The sequence below is a fragment of the Nelumbo lutea genome, chromosome 1, assembly GCF_056320005.1.
Source record: "Nelumbo lutea isolate HS-2025 chromosome 1, American lotus-T2T, whole genome shotgun sequence".
Classification (NCBI taxonomy): domain Eukaryota; kingdom Viridiplantae; phylum Streptophyta; class Magnoliopsida; order Proteales; family Nelumbonaceae; genus Nelumbo; species Nelumbo lutea.
Window position 1 is genome coordinate 25,491,706 of NC_142684.1, and position 16,498 is coordinate 25,508,203.

Consider the following 16,498-nt stretch of genomic DNA (forward strand, 5'->3'; position numbering starts at 1 on the left):
AGATTGGAGATTTGATATTAAAGATTATGGGATTTGATTCATTGCCCTTTATTGTTTCTTGTTATCATCTTTCACAAATATGATGTGTCTTTTTTCCCCTTAGTACGGGTTATTTGTTATTACTATCTTTGATTTTAGTGGTGCTAACATAGTAACATGGGTTGGTCGGTTGTAGATTTGTAGTCTATAAATTGGGTTGTTGATTTCTTCAATTTCTTCCCTTAATTTTCTTTTGTTTTCGTATTTAATAGTTCTAAAAGTAGGAATCTTCACTTGTTTCAAGGTTTCAAGCCGAAATTCGGCATTTCTGATATTAATGGTATAAAACATGGGTTGAATGAAAAAAAAATGTTTAATTCGTGCATTTACTTTCTGGTGATGATTTCTTTTATCCCCATTTTTCTTTAGCGCCTGAGATTGAGGTTGGTGTCAAATTGTATACAAGGAAAGAAGCCATTCAACCTAGTGCTTGCATGATTTGGCAACGCGGGTTAGGAGCTGACTGTTGTTGGACTTCATCACTTGGTCATATTTAATTTCGGTATGGTCAAGTCACATGCTAGACAAGGCATGTCATATTTTGGTATCTTAGTGTTTGCTCCATACTAACATGTACATGTACATATACATTAAGCTCACATATATATTATGAATATAAAATAGAAAAACAATAGCTATTAGGCAAAAAGTTTAATGGACTGACAACACACTCCATGTGTTATGGAATCAAGATAACTGAAATACTTTTTGTCGTGTACCACATGTATCAATCCAGCATCTTTGAAGCAGATACCTTGGCTCAGGAGGTGGTGCATATGGCAATATCTTTTCTAGTCCTTCTATTTTTTAAGCCTTTCATTCTCCTCTTCTTGATGTGAAACCTTATTCTCAAGCTCATTGGTGTATGCTTGCTTCCTAGCTCATGACTGGGCTGCAAACTCCCTGTTTTAGTTGTGTTATTGTTTGGTTAATTGTTCCCATTTATAGATTTTCTCTCTCTTGCTTACCTTACTCTTAAAAATTTTCAGTTAAATAAAATATGATTTTGGTCTGCAACTTCTATTCCTGGCTTCAAATGGTTGAGGTTAAGCCTCGGTTGAGTTGATTTGTGAACTCTATTCAACATGAGAGTCCAATCCATCATCATTTACTAATTTGAACTAGCATTAATGAATGGTTATTTCAAAAGAACTTGTTCAACTAAAATTTCCTCATCTGAACAAGGACATATATAACCTGGTTTAAATTTTGGAAAAACTAGACCTAATTGGTAGACATAAATTGTTCCCCAAAAATAAAAGATACAGTGATCAGTTCTTATGGTTGTTCAACATTGGTTTCTTTCATCATCATATAAGCCTTATGTTTTGTTCTTTTTAGTGGGCCTTGCTTTAGTTTCCTTGTGATTTTATTGTTCAAATTGATGGGAAGCTCTCCCTCCCCTTTTAATATCAAAGTTTCTTATCATCATTCAAATTAAATCTTATACATAGCTGAATTCCATAATCCAAAATCACAACTTTTTATTTTTTTTGTAGTTTGCAATTGATGGAGCCACAATTGACCAAACAAGGCTTCTAGATATTATTATTATGATGATGATGTTGACTTAAAAAAAAGGGTTATTAGGTGAAATTCCCCTTCACTTTTTTGAAATTCTCTTGAACCCAAATTGGATGCCTAATAAAGAAAAACTCGTCTAAAGAATGGTTGCATGTTGGGACTGCCCAGATTTGTGTTTGGGGTCTTAGGTGACTAGTAACCCCCATAGTCTTTACCTTTCTATTTGACATGTTTTTGTGAAGTCTCAATGCTGCTTCAAACCAGGGAAGCACAAAACCTTACCATTTTGCCATCCAATTGTATAATTCAAAAATTTAAACAAATCAACATTTGCTTCAAATAAAATAGGTTAGAAGACATTGATGACTCGGCCCATTGACAGCCCTAGCTGCAATCCATGATCCAATCCACTGGAGAATCTCAATGTGGAATCTCCAAACAACTATAACAAAGATTTTAACATATCAATCTTGTCTTTGAAGAAACAGGGGCAGTGGTGAAATGCAAATATAGTTCCATCATTTTGACCAAGTCAGTAGATCAGATTTGGGGGAGAATTTTTGGAGTGTGTTGGAAATTCAACATGTATAATCAGTTCTCAATTTCTGGTTCAGTTAATGTATTCTAGACTAGAGTTTTTTTTTGCTTTGTATTGTTAAGTGCCACCTTGACACCTATTGGATCTGGATTGTATATGTTTTTTTTTTTTAATTTAATGATTTTTCTTATTATTCTTGAAAAGAAATATATTTATTATTTAACCTACAAGGCTACCACCACAGTACAGAATATAGACCTACAATACACCTCACCTAGTATATGTGCAAGTCCAGGCCCCAGGCTGGGTCATAAATGACCAATCCCTAATTAGGATTCCAAAATGTGTATTGGTGATGATAATGTAATTTTTGACATGTAATAGTTGTCAGTAGGCTTGTTTTGCTGATGTATTTCAATAAGTAATATGTTTCAATAGTTTTTAGGGAGAAGGAAGAGCATTTTGTGCTAGTGGTGTTGCAGTTGTGGCCAGGGATATTACTAAAGCTAAAAATTCTTGTTTGATTAGATAGGAATTTCTCTTATTTCTAGGGGTTGTTATTGACATGTGATACGATACTTGGTTATGGTATATGTGGTTCATTTTTTATTGTTTTTTTTTCCTTTCTTTTACTTTCAATTCTTTGTTCCTTGTACCATGGTTCTCATCAATAACCCCTTATTGAAAATGGTAGAATTTTTTTGAAGTATGAAATATCTAGCTACCAAAAAAGAGCTGATATTACTTCATAATTAATTTACATTCTTAGGTAATTGTAAATTAGGTGCAAAGTTTTTTTTTGGAATGAGTTTACATTAAATTACATTATGGCGACATTGACGGGTTTGTCGAAGCCCTCAAAATTATTACTAGTCCCACAATAAAATATTTGCAGTAAAAGTGGTTCTAGGTCGAATCCCACAGGGAGCAAATCAGTAATTTCTTAGCCAAATGGATAAAGTAATTGTGTGTGAAAATTAAATAACTAAAATTAAAAGAATAACAAACTAATCAAACAAGAGAAAATCAGTCTTACCGAATTCTGGTTCAAGGGTTCGGGTTGAATCGATTGGCCATCGATCCTAGGTACAATTCAGCATTCTTGCAATTCAAGCATTTAACCTTAGATTTATTAGGATAGCCATAATAAACCTTGTGTTTTCCTAATTCAGTTGACCAAACACAGCATTTGATCAACACTTATCACCACTCAACTGGGTACGATAGCGTTCCATGTTAAACAGTGATAGCATTAAGATTTGTGAAAACAGTTAAACCAAAATAACAATAATTGAGATAGCTGCAATTACTGAATTTTGTTCCATTGATTCTTTTAGGTTGAACCATGTTAAAACATTGGTCAAAGGCTGTCACGAACAATTGACCCAAAAAAGATATCAACCTAATTGCTACTTGTACCATTATTCGTGACAATTACGAATCACCGAAATCATGGATAGTAGTAGGAAAATCAACATTAATTCAGTTTGTCAGACTAATTAACATTAACATCCAATAAAAATGTGCACAAGAACCAATGAATACTTGAATTAAAAAAAAAAGAAAACAAAGTAACTACAGAACCTCACAATGATACAATCGAACCTCCCCCCTTGAACCAGAAAAAGAAGCTTAGCTACTCATGATCTGCGCAATCTCCATGCTCTTCTTCTCCATAGCCGAACTGCCTTCTTGCTTCTTGGTCTTCTTGATGATCTCTTGGATCTTGGAATGAGTGATTTCTAGAGCTGGTTCGCCCCCTCTTTATATAGCCAAAGGAGAGGGCTGTTTTCCAACTCCTTTTAGGAAATCATCTTATCCTTAGGGAGTTTTGATCTTATCTTGAACTAATTCTATCCTATCTCTTATCTAATGCTCTAATCTCAATCTTCTTATCTCTCTAGGATTACATTCAAGACTTTAGATCTGATAAAACTCTCTCTTTGAAGATTACATTTGAAATTCGGACTCTTAACTCTTGAATTCGAGTTGGGCTGCTTCAAGGTACTTCTGCGAGTTGGGCTTAAGTTGTGAAATGGACCTGGCTGCGAACTTGCTCCGACTTTGGGCACGTTTTCGTACTCGATGCGGGCCAAATCTGTCAAAACCCAAAACATAAAAATTGTGGGCCTTTCTTTCATCTTTCTAATGCTTCTTGAATTGTCCAATTCGGTGTCCGGAATTGAGAGTTAGGCCCAGATTACTGACTGTCGCCGAAATTGTGCAAAATCACCCGATTTGCCCAGTTTTCTTCCAATTGCCTTCTTTATTGCCCTAGATCGAAAGACAAGAGTAATGAGTTCATTTAAGTGATAAATAAATATAAAAGAGTGAATATTAGAGGATAAAAATAGGGTTCTTTTTGGTCTCATCAGACATACAAAAAGGCCCAGGTGATTCTCTTTTGCAATTTTATATGTAAATGAGGTTCTTTGTTGAGTAAATTTCAGATTTTTATATGGAAATGATATTCAATCCTATAATAACTAATAAATGATTAATCCTTATTGAAGGTTTCAATTCTTAATGGAATTGTCTTTGGTGGTGGGGTTGGAGCTTCCATACATGGTAGATTTCATGTTGCCACAGAGAATTCAGTACTTCTCCCCCTCAATTTTATTATCTAAACTCACAAATGTCATCTGACCTGTTAAATGATTTTGTATATTCCTTTGTTTGGTGCTGATCTAAGTGTACAGCTTTTATTCCATAGCCTGATTAAAAGCAGATATTTGGTAAGAGAAGATGAACTTTGTATAAAAAATAAGATGCACTTTGTTCACATCGAATCAAAATTGCATAATTTTATACATATAAAGGTGTATCACTATTTAAATGAAGTTAAACAATTGCCCTCAAAGTTAGTTGGAGAGAATGGTATCTTTATAGGCTTTTAAGTTCTGTTTGTGGGTCTCTGCTAATAATGTCTTTAGAAGCTCTAGAAATATTTTTAAAGATGACCCCATGTGCCTAAATTTTTATTATTTTAATTTTTGCTGGAATCATTAAGTAGATTAATCTAGAGTTCATTAAAGGGTTTTTAATGGAACCTCCTATTCTAATATGATTTTATCTTCTTAACATAAATCATGAGCAATTGGGATGATTTGATCAACATCTTTCCATATGCTTTGAGGTGGTTAGCTTTGCATATTATGGTTAAGAGGAGTCTTTTGATATTGGATAGGGCTGCAACTTGGGCTAGGTTTGCCTGAATCCAACCCAAAAAAGTTGGTTAGCTCTTATTTTTAAACCATGGAATTCATTGTCTAAGATGCTTGGTTGATTTCTTTTTTTTTTGAGAAGGGAGCATGTGGTTCCTTATCATTTAAATGAAACTTAAATTGTCTTTGATGAGCTGATGTTATTCATTCATTAGTATCAAAGCACCTGTTTGCTATCTGTCATCCTACATCAGGTGGCTTCCATGGATATGCACATGGGAATAAGCATCACATTTATAGTGCAATATTGAGCTCTATATGATCTAAATATGTGAATCCTAGTATCTACCCTTCAAAGTTGTGATAGTAAGATTTAAACAGTGTAACTTGTGTTTTCAACTTTACTTCTTCACTTCTTCTATAGGATATTGTCGTATTTCTTAACCAATCAGTTCTTCTCCCTGCCCCCGAAAAAAGAAAAGTAAACAAAAGAAAATTTGCATGTTGTTTACTTTCCTAGAGAATTTGTAATATAATAGCTTGGTCATCTTTTATAAACTGATGCCAACTAAAGAGATATAATTTGTTTGCAGAGTGGGAGAAGACACTGCAACTTATTGGTGTTGTTGGCCTTGGTCAGGTATTTATTCTTTATTCTCAGCTAATCCTTTCCAATAGTTCTCTAAAAGTACACTTTCCCTTCTTTCATGCCAAAGATGTTTCTTTTGTCAAAGGTTTGGCATATTGGAACAAATATTAATGGAGAAGAGTTTTTATAGACATGAAAAAGACCCCTAGCCTAATGCTTTACACTTTAAGAGCAAGTGTCCAGACATTTAATAAAAAACCACAAAGATATGATAAATGTCTATGAGACTTTTTGAGAACTCTTCTAATTTTCTCCTTCCAAAACATATGCATAAGGAACCAAAGACTATAGAAAAGCACCCATAGGTCCCACAGAGCCAGAAGGCCAAGAGTTAATTGCTTCCCACATTGTGAAGGATGAGATCACAATAGCTAAAGATAGAGCTAAAGAGCTTCTAAAGGATATGGATCCGTGATAAAGGGAGAGGAATTGTGACTAGGTATGCACATGGTTTGAATTGAGGTGAGTTTAAGCTTGACTGGTTTATATTATCAGGCAGCAATGTTAGGCCATGGTCTAGGTCAAAACCAGGTAACTATGGTGGGATTTCCTTATTGGTAACTAACTATGTTGGGTTTATCTTGTTATCATTGACAACTGAAAGTCCAAATTCCATCCTCTTGTATACTAGACCTAAGTCCTTGACTTAATCCTGTCTGGGCTTAGATCCAGTTAGTCCTATCCAGCATTTAAGGCTATTATTCAATGTTGGTCCCAACTATTGAGGGAATTTGGAGAGGGCTGGATATGGGCATAAAATTTGGCATTTTCTTGCATGAATTGGCCATTCTCATACCTTGTCCTGTGTTCTCATGAAGTGGTGCTACCCATCATATGTGCATTTCAAAACGTGAGAACCAGTTAGGTTTGAGTCTACACGAGTTTTACCAATGTGATATTGGTCTGTAGAATGCCAATATGTTGAGGCCCTTTATATGCAAATCCTGCTACTGCACTGCCAGATTAGCATCTCAGTGCATGTCTGCCATGTGTATGTTTATACCATTGGTTGTCAATTCTTGAGGTTCATTGCTTCCTTCATCCAATATCAGTGTCCTCTTCAAATTGGAAGGTGGAAATGGTCCTTTCAAGTATCAAATTTATAATAATATAAATATGAAAATAAGATGTAAACTGTGTTCACAGATTAGCACCGATAATTAGGAAAAGATGAAAAAGGTATATACGAATGGATAAGATACATTTGGCATTGTTGTATTCTTTCTTAGTTGTTACTTAGTTCTAATTTGTTATACTAAATGAAATGATTGCTTATCATGTGCACTAGCACGATCTCATTTTATTTTATTTTTGATTTCTTGAATTCTTTTGCTTTTAATATCAAAGTTACACCTACTAATGTTTATGATCTATCTGTAGTCAGTAAATGTGCTAGGGTCTTTGATCACCCTCTCCAGCCCATTGATTGTTATTGGCAACATAAATCCTCCATTTTTAATAAAGAATAGGATTCTCTTTAATGTCAACAGATCTCCATCTTCTTTTTACTTACTTTCTTTACTCTTTGTCAGATTATGTATCGACAGTTTTCAAATGAGGACTCTGAAGATTTTAAGGAAGATGTGAGGTAATTTAGTATTTCATATGATGAAAATACTTGGGAAGTTTTTTTCTTATTTTTAGTTTCTATAGATAAGTCTGTCAATGGGTTGGATCATGATCTGAATCCAATGAAGTTAAATTCTAAATCTTAGATATAGACATTTTTTTTTTAATTATCAGAGCTTTGGAATCCCTGACCAGATGGGTTAAATAGGATCCGGTGATATCCATCCACACATATGTGTATATGCATAATGAACATATTGGCAAAATTAGTTTGGGTACTATTTTTTAAACTACATGGTTGTAGGTTCATAATCAAATGAAGACATCTAATCTCAAATTTATTTAGTTAATATCAGAGTCTGGTTGACATATGGTTGGAAAATTTGTCCCAAAAGTGGTATGTTTGGACTATTTTAAAAGGTAAGGAAAATAAAAACAGGGTTAGGGAAGATGTAGGCAGCAGGTTCAGAGAAGGATTATAGATGAATATTGAATGCTGGGAAAACAGAGTTGGTTAAATTTCTTCTGGGGCTTGCAGCATTGATAATTGTACAAAATCAAAATGGCAAAAAATACCTTCGCTGCTAATAAATTATAGAAACAAAATCTACATATTATCAGTAGAAAGGCTGTTAGAAAGAACAAAGAATTATATTCTTTTGATCCTCCATTCTTGTTCAATTCGGATTACATGTCTATCAAGGTTCCGCTTTTTTTTTCTCCTAACCATCCCATGATTAAATATTTTTCAACATATATAAGTGTGCAAAAACTGAAGAGATTTAATATCAAAATTATTAACTAACCAATAAATTAAAGCAGAACCCTTCTCCGATCAAGCTTCTGAATCCACTGTTTCGACTTCGTTGTGTACCAGGAATATAGAGCAGTAGATGATTCTCACCCTAAGAGGAAAAAAAGTATGAATAGGGTTTTAGAATTTAAAGGGAAAGATGAATGCGGTACAAACATTACGCAATTGAAGAACTTGCCTTTGTCGACTCCTCAGAATAACTTGTTGCCTTCTCAGAATGACTCCTTGACTTCTCTGCTCAATTACAAACCTCTCAATACTGTTTAAATACAACTTTGAGATCGGCTGAATCTCTATTAATCACCGGCAATACTCAAGTTTGGTAACCTTCTGTTGTTGTGTGGGAGACGAAGTTGAGAAGAGGAGTCGTTCCTCTCTCAAAGACGAAACAGAAAAGTGGTGCTCAGCTACCACGTTTCGGAGGGAAAGTTGTTATTCAGCCGGTTCAAGAGTAATTCATGATCGGTCGGTTCAATGCAAAACCACCCGCTTAATTAGTTGAACCGCCGCCCTCTATCCACTGATGGCGGTTATGCTAAAATCGCCAGCATATATGGGTCTATGCTGGTGTTTTTTATAACCGCCAGTTTAACACCGCCGACTTAGCCAATATTTCTTGTAGTGACACCAGATATCATAGCCTACATGCAGAACAACCTAACTCATAAACCAAGTTCTTATACCAAAAATTTGGTCTGCATTGACTGTAATTCCAAGATTTTCCATATTACAAAACCAGGACAGTTTGTGCATTCAGCAGGGTAATATAAATTAATTGAGACATACATCCAAAGCACAATCATAAAAATTAAGGTAGGTAAAACACAAAACCTATGATATACAAGTCTATTTAATTTTTCTACTGCAAATATGATCCAACCTAAAGGGCCACAATGTACAGAAAGTACAGTCCTGAGAGAGAGAGAGAGAATTCATAAAGTCAACATAAAGAATAAGGGAAACAATTAGCTAGATTGGCCCAAGTGTTACGTGTAAGACCAACCTTTTAAAGTTTTAGTGGAGGGTCATCAGTTGTTCACGGCTGCAAACCCACCATTTTGATTAGCTCAACCATGTTACTGGTCTACTCCAACAGTGAGCTAGTTAGCTTAAGTGCCGAAATAAACATAGAAATCAAACAGTTCCCATCTTCCTGATCATCATGTCTCATGGCACACTAGCAGAGAGCAAAACAAGAAAAGTTCTCACTTCTCCTCTTCCTCCTCTTCATTCTGTGTTCAAAGAAAAACAGTACTGGGCTGTTACATGACCACTACCCAATTGACTTGATAAAATCAAAACTTTGAAATCTCTCCAAAGTTCAAACTATTTCTTCTAACAATTAATGTCAAACTGTCAATGTGGGGAAGGTGGTTTCTGTTTGTGGTCAAACCCACTTTCCCGTTTTACTTCCCACATATTATTATGAATTTGTGAGTATATCAAGATTTTTTTAGTAAATTAAATTAAATCTGGTTTTCACTTTTCAGCGGTTCTCTCTGCTTTGGATTGGACATTTGGACCCACTTCCTATTCAGATCCTATAAATAGCCCAAACTGCTGTAACTTCTCCCATCCCATCAATTCCCACTTCTCTCTGGTACATTCAGGCCTCCTCATCTCTATCTCTTCCTCTGAGTTAATATGTTGAAGTCCATAATGTTTCCACTGTCACTTGTCTTCGTCGTCTTCTTCTTCTTCTTCTACCCAGCAGCAGCTGCAAGGTATAACGTGGTCAGTTATGGGGCCAAAGCCAATGGCAAAACTGACTCCACCGGCGCATTCCTAAAGGCATGGGCTATGGCCTGTGGCTCCGTCGTCCGGCCGAGATCTACGTGCCACCGGGAAGATATTTACTCAACCAAGCAGTCCGCTTTGGAGGCAAATGCAACAACAATCGTACAATGATACGTATCGACGGGACTCTCCTGGCCCCATCTGACTACCGTGTCCTCGGTAGCTCTGAACGCTGGATTACCTTCCAGGGCGTCAATGGAGTTTTCGTCTATGGAGGGACCCTTGATGGCCAAGGCTCTTCTCTGTGGTCCTGTAAGGCTGCAGGGAAGAGCTGCCCAGTCGGAGCCAGGGTAAGTCAAGTATGAGTTTTGATAATTCCTTTCTGCGTAATTAGATCACTTGATCAAAAGCAAAACACAGAATTAATTTTCTTTGGTGGATTAATTAACGACAGTTTTTTCCTTGGAAATCAAAACTGATCGTTCCATTGTAACAGATAATTAACCAGTGGAGATCATTAAGGAAATAGGCCTGGCTCAATTATTCAATTAATGCAGACCAAGAGCCATAGAATAGGCCAAGTTAATTTCAATTCCCAAATACATAGATACTGATAATTCTGTTCATCGATCCTCTGCGTGTCTATACTTGCAGTCACTGTCCTTTGTGAAATCAAGAAACATTGTGATCAGTGGATTATCATCGATAAACAGCCAACTGTTCCACATTACTATCGGAGGTTGCCACAATGTCCACGTCCGAGGGGTGACGCTCACGGCGCCCGGCGACAGCCCGAACACCGACGGCATTCATGTAGAATCATCGAGGCGGGTGGCAATTGTGAGCTCAAGCATGAGGACAGGAGATGACTGTATCTCAATCGACCCTGCTACAAGGAATGTATGGATAGAGAACATTGCATGTGGACCTGGACACGGCATCAGGTGAGTTGCACCTCAGGCTTTGATGTGTTCAACTTTGAGAGAGAGATGGAATGCAAGTTTTGACTGAGTCTATGGGTCTGGTGCTTGGTGCAGCATCGGAAGCCTTGGCTGGTCTCTTAATGAAGCAGGAGTGCAGAACGTGACAGTTAAAACCGTTACTTTTACGGGTACCCAAAATGGGCTGAGGATTAAGACGTGGGGAAGACCCAGCAAAGGATTCGTAAAAGGGGCCCTTTATCAAAATGCGATCATGAAGAATGTCGAAAACCCCATCATAATTGACCAAAATTACTGCACTCACAACAAATATTGCCCTGGTCAGGTACGTCATCATAATAAGGGTATTTTTGGCAAACAATTATTTCTTTGGCACCCACTCCACTATGTTAAACATAGTAATTAATGGTTAATTAGTTAAAACTTAAAAGAGGTTCCCTTTCCCTTTCCCTTTCCAATTCCAAATACTGGGCAGTGGGCACTAGCTATTCTGGGCTTGGGCCTGGTTCTCACACTATTCAGATTTCTCTCTATCAAATATTCTTGACAGGCTTCAGGAGTAAAAATCAGCAATGTGAGATACAAACACATCCAAGGAACATCAGCTACACAAGTCGCAGTGAAATTTGACTGTAGCTCCAAGAATCCATGTACTGGGATCGCATTAGAAGATCAGCAATGTGAGATACAAACACATCCAAGGAACATCAGCTACACAAGTCGCAGTGAAATTTGACTGTAGCTCCAAGAATCCATGTACTGGGATCGCATTAGAAGATGTAAAGCTCAGTTTTAATGAAAACCAAAAGGCCCAATCATCTTGTGCTAATGTGGGTGGAACAGCTTCCGGTTTGGTTCAACCATCAAGTTGTCTATAGCGAAAATACATATTAATATATAAACACGCATACATACATACATAATACGTATATGTATATACATACATACATACATACATACATATATACATATTATATAAAGGCCGGAGAGTTTGGTCTGTAGTCAACCCCAATATTCATTTTTTTTTCAAATTATTCTTTTGTATATATGCCCTCTATTGTATTTCCAGGGATTCAAATAGAAGTATAATAGTTGTAATCTTCTATAGAAATTTTAAATACTAATTACTTACCAAATGGAACTTCATTCTGGAACGTCAATCACAACAAAAGTTTTGGTTGCTGGGCTGATTTATTGAAGTGTAGGGATGAACTTCAACCTGGATTACTATGGCATGTTTGGTCAAGTTGGGATGTTGAGCTGTTTAATGATCCATGCATGGACCCCCCAAGTCAGAGTTCTTCAATTCGCATGTTTGGAGTTGCACATCCTGGATTACTTGCAAAATGTGTCATCTTCATGTGGCACATTTGGAAAGACAGCTGCAAAATTGCTTTGGAGGGCAGAGAAGTAGATGTTCTTTCGACTATCATCGGTGCAAATGCACAAATTGAAGAATTAATTATAATTATATATTCATATTCAATCCCACCTAAGTTCTACACCTACAAATCCGATATCGCAGCCTGCTTCCACCTCCATTAATTGTTGGTCCAGACCTCAAGCAAATCAGTTGAAAGTGAATTTTGATGGTGCAACCTCTGATTCTTCTTGGAATTGGGATGATCATCCGCAATCACCATGCTATGGTTTTATTAATTTTGTAGAGCTAAGAGTAGGTTTGTAACATATACATGCTCTGCAGTAGAAGCTAAAGCCCTAGCTCTCCTGGAATTCATCAAATTTGTGGGAGATTTCTGTTTAACTATTGTTTAAGCTATGTCGGAGGACAGTTTCATTCCTCTATGGCAAGTCCGCAAGACTTGGGCAGATTGCAGAGCGATGTGTTCTAATCTTCCTTGGAGCTCTATTGTTTATACCCCTAGATCAGCAAACAAGGTGGCTCACAAGATTGCCCATCGAACTCTTGTTATCACCTCCATTAGAGGTGTAAAGTGCTTTGTGCCGTGCCGCCCTCCCCCGTGAAAAATTTGGGGGTCGGCCTGGCACGGCTCACGGCCTAGGCCCGTGCGGACCCATGGGCTGAGCCTTGGGTCAGGTCGGGCTGTGCATCGGGTTAAAGCTATTTATCTAAAAAAATTTGACAAAAAACTTAAAATTCTAATTTTATATGAATTTTGTGTATACAATTGTTTATATATACAATAATTAAATAAATTAGTATGATAAAATTAAAAAAATATTTATTTTATTAATATATTATATATTATATATTATTGTATAATTATAAATAATATATATGGGTCGTGTCAGGCCGAGCTACAGGCTGGCCCGTAGACCTAAAACCCCAAGCCCAGCATGGCCCGCATGATCTTGTCGGGCTTGACACTTCCCATGGATTGTCGTCCCGAGCCATACCGAGTTGGTCCAAATTTGTACTAGGCCACAGGTGGCACAATCTAATTTACACCTCTAAACTCCTAAATTAAATGAGGAGACCTTTATATATTATTAACTAAATAATTGGTTTAAAACACCAAATACCAGTCTTGGCCCTATTATTTGATATAATCAGTTAAATGGGTTGATTCTATCAGCTAGGCCCGACCAATTGATAGTTCTACTATTGTTGAGACCCCCTATGGTTTAGTAACGTTCAGTTGAGTCAAGTCTCAAGTTTATAAATTGATTGAGGTTTTTCAAACCATTAGATGAATTGGTAAGAAATTTGAAGATTATGTTCTTGTTTTGAATGTACAAGACATGATCATATCTAATGGAGCGCGATCCGAATGCTCCTAACTGGAAGGTAGTTCGAACGTTAGTGCTTAGTTGGCTCGTCGAACTACAAGAGAAATGATCAAAGAACCCAAGGTGGCTAACCTAGCGAGGTCGCTCCGATGCTTAAGTCAGTACTTAGTAGTAAATTGCAAGTTGAAAATCAGTAAGCTTGAGCGTATACCTGGGTCAAAAGAGCTGATGCCCTTATATAGTTGGGTTGCCGTGAGCCTCACGAAACCTTTCCAAGATCCTTGGACCAAGTAGTAGGAGTCCGTTCCACTCCAAAAGGTGGACAACATGCTGGCTAATAAGCCTCATCGTGTCCACCTGAATCGAGTGGGATAAGAATAAGACCTACGGTTGTGCGGCATGATCCCGGAAGGCTTGGAGATAACTGGTGATCTTCTAGAATCTGCTACGTGTCACCTCGACATATATGGGCATCTGAGGTACCCTGCCCTTGGTGCAATCCGAGGTGACTGAGACACCCGAGGTGACCGATCTGCCGGGGTGGTTGGAAGTGCTGAGTCATCATCTGGCTAGCAAGTCACGCCCACGTGTCCTCTGTTTATCAAGTCGGGCCAAATCATGCCAAATCAATATCCACTGTTATAGGGTGGCACAACTATCCAAGCGGATTTATGGTGCAGAAATGCTTAAGACCCATTAACAAAATACTTCAGATGATATTGGAAAAGGAAAGAAACTACTTTAGGACTTAGAGACATCCATTGCTATATCCTTTAAGTCCTAAAATAGTTTTCTTTTTTTCTTATTGATAACATTAAGCTTTATTAGTGAATAAGATTTGTGAAACTTAAATTACAGAAAGGGAGAGGTAAACTATTTCAACTCTCCAACAATAAAAGAACAAAGAAAGAAGCTAAAAATTAATCCAAAACAGAGATTCCTTAACCACCCCCTACTTAACTAACCCATCAGCCATTGAGTTAGCACTTCTTTCAGCCACCTATTCACCCTCTCCAATGGTTTGTGGAGCTACAGCAATGAAAACTATTTTGTTAACGGGTCATGTTTATTTGGGTATATGGTTAGATTAGGGTTTTGATGCTTCAACCCAAATCGGGTTCATGTTTTACTATCCTGGCCTATCGAGTCATGATATCATTACATATATAGAGGGTATTCTTGCAATTAAGGGTATAAGTGGGACCAGGTTAGGTCAGGTACAGGTCAATCCTATCCTATCCGCAAGTTCTGATCCCCAACCTGATCAAGTCAACACTAACCCATTAATTTAAAGTCCCTCAATATCCTAACCCAATCCAACCATCAGTATTTGCTTTTTGGACGTTGTTATTGTTATTTTAATATAAAAGAAAAAGAAAAAAAAATAATGCCTCAAATTATTAAAGTTTATTATGAATTATAATAAATCTCCTACTGAAAATCAAATTGCTATTATGAATTATAAATGAGAAACACCCATGCTAACTTGTCATTAGGGTTAGGGCTTAAGAGAAAAAGACAAATATAGATTAATAGTAGGTGATGAGACTATAATAAATATGATGAATAGCAAGGGATCAACCCTAACCTAATTCAACCCTATCCCTAACCTGATTGTCAGCCCAGCCCAATGCAACCCAAGTTGCAGAATTCAAATCCGAACTTAATGCATATGCTTAACAACCCTAGTTTCTAAAAAATCATGTCCATTACCTGTTTTTGCTCCGTTCACATACATATCCTATGCTGGGCAATAAAGTTATGATTCTGTATTCACATGTTCAGTGATATTTGTTCGGTTAGAAACTTGGAATATGTAACAGTTCACATGCTTCAACGATTGCTATTTCATGTATAAATAGAAATTACTGAAATGGGAGACTTCATCTTCATTTTATTAATTCAAGATAATCTCATAGGGTTTCGAGATGACTGATTCTGAATTCAATTTGAAGGTACAGTTCAATATTTCTGGGAATTATGAGCGTTGTGTTTCAGCAAATTCAAATTATAAGCAGAAAAATAGGAGCACTTCAGTGAGACATGGAAGGAAACCAAAAGATAAAGAAGAAAAATACCTCAGGTAATATCATAGCTGAACACTTTGTTTATAATATTCATATTGTTCATTCCCCAAATATAATGAAATTAAAATAAATACATTTGAAGATGGGAAACAACCTTAATCATGTAGATTTTAAGAAACATAGTCCTAGTTACAACCACTAAGAACACTTTATATTTTGCTGAAACTTTATGGAACTTTGGTTACAGTTATGGGAACTGATGTAATTGTATAATTTTGCAAAAGGAGAGAGTTAGAATGCTCAGATTGTTTTACTTGGAATGGGCACTCTAATCCTTAAGTTAGTGAGAGTTTCTTAGAATGCTTTAAGTGATTAGACTATGCGAGAGTTTAATCGCGCATACCTCTTATGGTGGAAATGAGGCCTTCATGTAGGCTTTATATAGGTGTGAGTACTCAAAGACCTTCTTGTAATGAGTCTCAAGTTCTCACAGAGTCATTTCTGCTAAGTCATGAGAATAATGACGTCGGTTACGTAATCTGAATAGAGGGCTAAGGTCCATCCGATTCGCTCTTATGCGCGTAATGCGGGTAAGCCGACCCAATGGTCGACTCATTAATACTCTGGAGAACTCGAACTGACAACGGATCTATGTGACGAGTCAGTGAGCGTGCCTTATACGTCGCCAATAATACTTACCATAGCTTGGTCGTTCTCTGAGGTAGGTCACTCTTTGCTTGGAGCTTTTTAAGGTCGACCAGACCGAGGTAATCTAAGTCGGCCT

General features: G+C 36.9%; 1 long non-coding RNA gene and 1 pseudogene across 1 annotated transcript; one reads left to right on the forward strand and one right to left on the reverse strand.

Moving 5' to 3' along the window:
• Window positions 1-3,578: 3,578 nt before the first annotated feature.
• Window positions 3,579-8,702, reverse strand: LOC148874005 (uncharacterized). The gene is made up of 3 exons (XR_016104117.1): window positions 8,476-8,702; window positions 8,290-8,388; window positions 3,579-4,375 (listed from the first exon to the last, which is right to left on the reverse strand). It is a non-coding gene; the product is annotated as an uncharacterized LOC148874005 (long non-coding RNA).
• Window positions 8,703-9,941: 1,239 nt separating this feature from the next.
• On the forward strand, window positions 9,942-11,853 carry LOC148874006 (polygalacturonase-like; annotated as a pseudogene).
• Window positions 11,854-16,498: the final 4,645 nt, after the last annotated feature.